The sequence below is a fragment of the Protopterus annectens genome, chromosome 2.part2 (genome assembly GCF_019279795.1).
Source record: "Protopterus annectens isolate FY-2018-M chromosome 2.part2, PAN1.0, whole genome shotgun sequence".
In the NCBI taxonomy this organism is placed as follows: domain Eukaryota; kingdom Metazoa; phylum Chordata; order Ceratodontiformes; family Protopteridae; genus Protopterus; species Protopterus annectens.
In genome coordinates this window covers 342381851-342390982 of record NC_056730.1, presented here as the reverse complement: position 1 = coordinate 342390982, position 9132 = coordinate 342381851, and positions in this window count along the sequence as shown.

Sequence of the window (9132 nt, the reverse complement as noted above, 5' to 3'; positions counted from 1 at the left end):
TTTTTAGGCAAGGTTCAAATGACAAATTCACCACCGTAACAGGTACAAGCAAGCAAAATCTGAGGGTAATGCTACTCAATGCTAGAAGTCTAAACCTCAAAATGCACTCACTTGAGGCACTCCTTAAAATGGAGAACATCGACATCTGTGCAGTGACAGAGACCTGGTTCAAAGCTCCAGATAGCACCCCTGCATTACTAGGCTATAATTCATACCACACCTTTTGGCCACAAAACCCGGACTGAAACACTAAAGGTGGAGGTGTGTCCATATTCATTAAGGATATCCACACCTCCAAGCTAGTTGCTCAGCATAATGCATCCGAGATTATCCAAGTTCAACTAACTCTGGGCAAAACCGCAATCCAGATTGTAGCTTGTTACAGACCCCCCCACCATGCCCCAGGATTCCCACTCTTCTTTTCTTGATACACTGGAAAATATTAAGGTACAACCCAACACTCTAATAATGGGCGATTTCAACTACCCTACCATTAACTGGGAAAACTACTCATGTACCAACTCTTTTGCTCAACGTTTTCTGGAAATCATCAATTCCAATGCCTTGGATCAACTTATCCACACCCCTACCAGGGGCAGCAATATCCTAGACCTGGTCATCACCACCATGGGTGACCGGTGTTCCACACCAGAGGTCAGCTCCTCGTTGGTCAGATCCGACCACAAGCTAATCACACTAGACATCCACATCCAGCTCCCACCCTCCATTAGGAAATCCACCGTAAAAAATTCTCCAAATCATACTTCACGCTTCTTAAAACAGAAGTGGCAAACTTCACGACACCCATGCAGATGGACAATAGAGGTATGACTGCTGAATCCTACACAAATGCACTTTATAAGCACTTACAATAGTGCATGGATCATGCTATCCCTAACAGAACCAAGATGCTATCCTCCAAAAAAAGGAAGCCAATCTGGTGGTCTTCTGCCGTAAACAAACTCTACAACAGAAGAAAGAAACTGTTGCAAAAAAGAGTAAAATCCCATGATTGTTGGAACTCCCTGGTCAGCCTCAGTAAGAAGCTGAGATCCCTCATAAAATCCTCCAAATCTAGTTATGAAAACAAAATTGCCACTGATTCTAAAGACAACCACAAACCATTCTATAGCTATGTCAAGAATCTCAATGGCAACACTCAGATCTGCTCTGAGTTACAGCACACAGCATCCATGGGACCTGACAACATTCCATGCTGCCTTCTACATGAACTACAGAATGAACTTGCACCCCACCTAAGTACCATGTTCAATCATAGCCTCACCTCAGGCTTTGTGCCCATTGAATGGTGCACAGCGACGATTATCCCACTCCACAAGGGGGAGCCACCATGGACCCCCGGGAACTACCACCCATTATACTGACGAGTCTGGTCTGCAAGGACATGGAACATATCATCATGGAACTTGTAAACAAAGACATTGGTAATCTCCATACTGGACCCCACCCAGTTTGGGTTTGCAAAAGGCAGATCATGTCCCCTAAACTTGATAGACTTCTTTGAAGCAGTCACCAAAGCCGTAGTCGAAGGTAAGGTGGTTCACACAGCCTATCTAGATCTCGCCAAGGAGTTCAACACCATCCCCCACTCTGGAATTATAGATAAACTCACTAAACTAGGTATAAATCCCTATGTCACAAGATGGGTTGCCAACTAGCTTACTGACAGAACCCACACTGTGAAAGTAGCAGACTCCAAATCAGACTTCAGACCAGTGACAAGTGGAGTACCACAGGGTTCAGTCCTGGGTCCTCTCCTGTTTGGTATCTACTTCTCTGAAGTACAGGCTAACACAGAAGGTCTTTGGCTAACTAAATTCACAGATGACTGCAAACTAGGAGCCATAATCAAAACTCCTAACGATGTGGACATCCTACAAAAGGGCCTCACTGAGAAAGATGCCTGGTGTCAAAGACATGGTCTCAAGCTCAATGCCAAAAAGTGCATTGTCATCCCCTTTGGTAAAAATCCTGTACCCGTGAACTACCACATAGGCGGTAGTCTACTTAACACTGAAAGTGTGATAAGAGACCTTGGGACACAGGTGGACAGTAGTCTCTCCTTTGATAATCACATTGCCACAGTAGTCAGGAAATCCTTCTACATGGCACACCTCATCACAAAAAGTTTCTCATCCAGAAAAAAAGAGGTCATTGTTCCCCTCTACTCATCACTCATTAGACCCATTATAGAGTACAACACCCCTTTTGGTATGTATCTCACAAGACATCTACAACAACTGGAAAGGCCACAAAAATACCTCACAAAGAGGATTACTGGCCTCAAACAGATGCCTTATGCAGACCATCTCAAAAAACTCCAGCTTTACTCCGTCGCATATCGCCTACTCAGAGGCGATCTCTGCCTAACATACAAAGCTATGTCAAACCCAGAGCTGTTGGACATGCTCCACTTAAAGAAATCCCAATCCCTCCAAGCTACATGTTCTAGGGGCCTAAACTTTGTCACCACAATAAACAGAACATGCTGGAGGGATAGATTCCTGTCCCAGAGACTTCCCATACTCTGGAACAGACTACTTATCTATGTCAAACAGAGCTCCTCATTAACACTCTTCAAGAAAAATCTTGATGATTGGATGGGTAATAGGAAATTCACCCTGGGGATCACTTCTGTGGTTCTGCTTGACAGGGGCACATGAAAATAATTTTCTTGGGTGGTGAAAGCCAGGGTATCTTTTTGGCTAGGCTTGTATAGGCCCTAGGGCCAATAGCCTAATACCTACATATGAACCTATGAACCTATGTGCAGTGTCATGAAGCACAGACTCAAAGGGATTATATCAGTAGTGCTTTGGAATGGTTATTGTTCCTCTAAAATGGAGTCTGAGTCATCAGAAAATGTGGCATTGTAACTGTATTATATCATCATTCTATGGGCTAAGCCACACTTGTATGTCACAACTGTCTGACAGACATACCTTACCAGAATCAAATACCTGCCTATCAGTCTCCACAATCCACAGAAGCTGAGTATAAACTGCTTCTGCCAAAAGTGAATGGAATGTATAGGTGTCACAAATAACACAATTCAAGTTGTGGACTAGTAAAGTTTTCTAGTGGTCACATATTCATTAAAAACTTGCAAAGAAAAAAAAGGCTTTACCCATGTTACTGTTTTGTTATGTTCACACAAATTTGAGGCAGTGTCAATCTTTGTTGGTAAACCATTCTTGGTTGCCAGTATTGTTAATATTATTTTGCATATACAGATTACCAGATTTAACCAATACCTATATAACTACACTACTGCTATCAAAGGCAGTATTAACTGCATAAGCCAATGGGAAATTGTCACCACATGGGTCTCAGAACAGCTATTTGATTGGTATGAAATCATCAATGTGTTGAAAGTCATATGTTAGACCTCAAAGGTATAAAAACATTTTGTGGCAATGTTGGATGTGGCACTGTTTCATGTCACTACACTCATACTGTATTGGTCTTTTCAGGATTTAAACAGTTGACTATGGTAAGTCCACAACCTAGATAACTGTGCATTAACTGCATGTGTCTCATGCAAAGTACATGTTTGAATGGATGACATCATCACTATGGTGCAATGCAGTTGTTTGGAATAAAATGGACTGAAACTAATTGGGAACCCCTGTGCTGATGTAATTCTACACATCAAAACTGTGGTGAATGTCATTAATTCATAGCACTAGAGTCATACACAGTAATATTACTCAGTCACTGCTAGGTTTGAACACCTGCCTATCTAAGTACACAAGCTACAAGCTATTCTATTAACCCCATGCACCACAGGAGAGGTCTTAATGCACTTAAGCAACAGAATATATTTGAAGGATGATAGCATCATTGTGTTTTAAGGCATATTTGGATGATGGATGATGATCACAGTTGTCAAACATAGGGATAACACTCAAGCATTTCTAAATGTTCGGCTGAGGATCGTTGTATGTAAGTCTTCATTAGTTGGTGCATTACTATGAATATTTTTTAATGTTTGAACAATGTGCCATGTGACTACAAAACATACACATCAAACATATTAAAGGATACTACTTCATAACACTCATCAATTACATATCCAAGGGCCCCACACCATTGAACATCATCTGTGAGTCTAATGTGATGGAGTACAAACATAATTTATAGTCTGTAGTGTCTGGACTGCATCAGAGTGAACTCATCATATCTTGAGTACAAAAATCCTTTAAAACATACACCAGTAATAAAAGACACTGGCATTAATATTGTTTTTTTTTTGTCAAAATCACTTCATTAAGTGCACCCACTGACAAGCTCACTTGTGTGATTGATGGCAAAGTGTTGGCACATAGGTTCATAGGTTCATAGGTTAATACTAGGCTATCTTCCCTAGGGCATTTATAAGCCTAGCCAGAGTGTGTTTGGCTTTCACCACCCTTTTAGATTAGTTGACTGTGCCTCTCTATAGTAGGTCACAGAAGGTAGCCCTTTTAAGGTTAGTTTACTGTACCTCTGTCAAGCAGGGACACAGAAGAGATCCCAGGGGTAAATTTACGATCTCCCATCCACTCGTCAAGATTTCTCTTGAAGAGGGTCAGTTAGGGGCTCTGCCTAACATGGATTGGGATTTTGTTCCAGAGTGAGGGGAGCCTGTGGGATATGAATCTGTCCCTCCAGCTTGTCCTATTTATTTCTGTGCTGAGATTCAAGTCCCTGGAGCATGTAGCTCTAAAGGATTTGGATTTCCTGAGGTGGAGCATGTCCATTAATTCTGGGTTGGACATGGCTTTATACGTCAGATACCGGTCGCCTCTGAGTAGGTGGTATGCAACTGAGTAGAGCTGGAGCTTCTTCAGCCGAACTGCATAGGGCATCTGTTTGAGTCCCTTGATCCTCTTGGTGAGATACTTTTGGGGTCTTTCCAGTTGCTGCAGGTGTCGGGTAAGGTACATCCCAAATGGAGCATTGTATTCAATTATGGGCCTGATAAGTGATGAGTAGAGCGGCACAATGACCTCTCTTGATCTAGATGTGAACCCTTTAGTGATAAGGTGGGCTATATAGAAGGTCTTTCTAACCACTTTGGCAACATGATTGTCAAAGGAGAGATTGCTATCTACTTGGATCCCCAAGTCCCTAATTACTTCTTCCGTACTTAATGGATTACCACCTATGTGGTAATTTGTGGGCACTTTGTTTTTCCCAAAGGGGATGACTATGCACTTTTTGGCATTTAACTTTAGGCCATGGCTCTGGCACCAGTTATCCGTCTCTGTGAGACCCTTTTGGAGGATGCTTGTTTCAGCCAGAGAGTCGATTATGGCACCCAGTTTGCAGTCATCTGTGAACTTGGTTAGCCATAGTCCACCCGAGTTAGCCTGTACCTCGGAGTAATATATACTGAACAAGAGAGGTCCTAGGACTGAGCCTTGTGGGACACCACTTGAAACTGGTTTAGAGTTTGACATGGCACCTGCTATTCTAACCATGTGGGTTCTATCCCTGAGCCAGTTTGCAACCCATCTTGTGACAGAGGGGTTGATATTTAAGTTGGTGAGCTTATTTATGATGCCCGAGTGGGGTACTGTGTCGAAGACTTTTTCAAGGTCTAGGTAGGCTGTGTGGACTACCTTCCCTTCATCTATGGCTTTGGTAACTGTTTCAAAGAAGTCGACCAGGTTCAAGAGGCAAGATCTGCCCTTAACAAAGCCGAATTGGGTAGGATCCAGTGTCTGGAGGTTCCCAATGTCTTTGTTTATGATTTCCATGATGATATGCTCCATAGCTTTGCAGACCAGGCTAGTCATGCTTATAGGGTGATAGTTTCCGGGGTCCGTTGTGGCACCACCTTTGTGGAGCGGGACTACTGTTGCTGTGCACCATTCCTTGGGTACATATCCTGTAGTAAGGCTGAGATTGAACAGTGACTTTATATGAGGGTTTAGTTCTTCTTAGAGCTCATGTAAGACACAGCCCGGGACACCATCTGGTCCCATTGATGCTGTGCTTTTTGCTTTGGAGAGGGCAGCTCTCACCTGTGCATCTGTGATCTCAGGAAGGCTACACTCTGTAGGGATAGACATTTGCTCTTTTTGGGGGGAAGGGGGGGGGAGTTTGCACTGAACCTTTCTGCCAGGATGTTGGCACTGTCTGTGGGTTCAGTGTATTTTTTTGCCATTTTGCACTAACTCAGAGTATATCTGGGAGTTGCATCCCATGTTCCTGACATAACTAAAAAAGGCCTTGTGATTATCTTTAGTGTCTTCTGCAATTTTTCTTTCGAAGCTGGCCTTAGATGATTTTATGAGGGATTGTAGTTTTTTGCTAGTACTGATCAGAGATGCCTTTTGCTCTATCATGTAGTAGATTTCTCCTTCTGTTGCATAGCTTATTTATGGCCGGGGTCTACCAGACAGGTCTCCTGCCTTTGGAGGAGTGAGTCTTGGTTTTATTTGGGATAGCATGTTCCATGCATTCCTGTAGGTGTCCATGGAATGCTTTTGTAAAGGATTCTGCATTTTGGGCCATATTTTCCACTGTCCTGGGGGCTTTGAAGGATTCCACCTCGGTTTTGAGAAGTGTAAAGTTTGCTTTTGAGAAGTACTTCACCGTGGTTTCCTAGGCTGGGGGTGGGGACGGAATTTGGATGTCCAGTGAGATTAGTTTATAGTCTGATCTTACCAATGAGGGGTATACCTCTGGTGTGGAACATAGAGACCCCATGTTGGTAATGACCAGATCCAATATGTTTTCCCCTCTTGTGGCAGTGGTGACCAGTTGTTCCATAGCATTTGAGTTTATAAATTCTAGGAACCAGTGGGCGAGGGTGTTTGGGCTTGAGTAGTTTTCCCAATCAATGTTTGGGTAGTTGAAGTCACCCAATATAATGGTGTTTGGAGAGACCTTCATATTCCCCAGTGTTCTCAGGAAAGCTGAGTGAGGTTCCTATGTTTGGGAGGGTGGTCTGTAGTAGGCTACAAACTGAAAGGCAGTTTTGACCACTGTTAGTTGCACATGGATGGTCTCCGATGCTTCGTGCAGTGCCACTAACCTGGAGGTGTGGGTATCTTTGATAAATATGGATACTCCCCCTCCTTTTGTGGTTTGGTCCGAGTTTTGGGGCCAAAAAGCATGGTATGAAGTATAACCTGTTAGTGCTGGGGTGCTCTCGGGAGCCTTGAGCCAGGTTTCTGTTACTGCACAGATATCAATATTCTCCATACTGAGGAGAGTCTCGAGTGTGTGCATCTTGAGGTTTAGACTTCTGGCGTTGAGCAGCATTACCCTTAGTTTTTTTTCTTTGTGTTGTCTATGGAGGTGGGTTTGTCTTTTGAGCCTTGCCTAAAAAAGGCACTATGTGGGAGGCAAGAGCCTTTGCCAGTATTCAAAAACCAAGGGGTGACAGGTGCAAGCCATCCCTAGAGAAGCAACGTGGCTTGTCGAGCATGTCATCCCAGGCTGACAGACACTGGATCCCCTTTGAATGACACCAACACTTTAGCCAGTTGTTAAAATTGATCATTTTGTCTTTATACTGTGGCATCATTCTTGGTGAGGGCAAGATGCTACTCAAGGTCAGGGTCATACCAGCCTGGGCTACTTAATCAGTGAGCTCCTCTATGTCTCTTTTCATGTAGTCCAGAGAGGTACATCTCAGGTCATTCACACCAGCATGGACAATGATGGAGTCATATTTGTACTTGCTTTGGAACGACCTGAGTGCTTGTGTTATGTGGCACCCAACAGGCAGCTTACAGTGACCTTCTCCTTGTTCAGTCTGGTGAGTGGGACGTCAGTGTGTCTGACAATAGAGTCACCTATTACAAGTGTATTAGGTGTGTTTTTTAGCCTTAAGAGCTGTGACGGTGTGGCACACTGACTTTGTGAGCTATGTGCTACGTGGGTATTGTTTCGTGGTAGGAGTTGTTTGGATGTCTGCTTTGGAGGTCTCTGCTGCTTAGGCAGATTTTTATTTAGAGCCTCCGAGTATGTTTTTGTGTGTTTATATGTTTGGTTTGCTGATGCGATATGTCTATGTGAGACTGGATTTGTGGTGTGTGTGGTTACCTTCTCCTCCTGACTGGCTGTGCCAGTACTGAGTTGAGAGAGCTCAGCCTTCAGTTTGGCTATATAGTTGCATCTCTCACATATATTTGAGCTTGTTGGGAGGAGGAGAGGGTGGTCTGTATACATAAGGCAGTTGTAACATTGCCTCAAGATTCCCAGATTCACCAGCTGGACTGGAGAGTAAACCTGAAACTGACCTTTGGACATGCCTGAATAGTATAGGGAACTACTTATTGACTGATCAGAAAGAACCAATAGGGAGCAAGTACTTAAAAGGAGTATAAGAGGGTGTAGTGCTTAAGTTTATTAGTGTTTACCTATAAGATTACTTATACAAGCAAGTGCAGGGCTTTAGAATAAAAATAGAGTGCTTATTTTGAGATTTAGAGCAGTTCTAAGGGAAAAAGTGAACTGCAGACTTTGTGGAGCCGGGAATAGTTTAAACCTCTTTAAGCGGCTCTGCCTGACGCTGCTCTGTGCGCAAGACTGCGCAAAAAGAGAGTTGCAGGGTTTTAAGAGAGAGAGATCAAGGAGTTTGGAATTGACCCAAAATAGCCAATAAAACTACAGTGTGGAGGCAGTAGCCACTCCTACATGGACAGGCAGGCTGTTCAGTGTTAACCACTGCCACTGGTGAACACAGAGACTTCCCTTTAGCCCAAGTAAGCACTGGCCTCCAAGAAACTTACAAACAGTTCAGAACAGCAACTCTGCAACTGAACTTTTTTTAAAATGATAGAAAGTTTTAAAATAGCAAGATTTTTTTTGTTTTTTTTTGTTTTGGTTTATGGATAGCAAAGACACACAAGTAGCAATTTATTCAGAACAGTGCAATAAATGACCCCAACACTTGTGTGCTAGGTCAGAGGCAGATAAAATGCAATTTTAAGAATAAACGATTTTAAATTAAGTGCAACACAAAAAAATGCAATACACAGGCTCTAGGTATGTTCTAAATACTGTTTCTAACACAGATATAAATTTTGCAAGCAAGAAAACGCCAAAAAGTAGGCGGCAATGCAATAATTATTTTATGTGATTTGGAACTTATCAGTTAAAAAAAAAAAA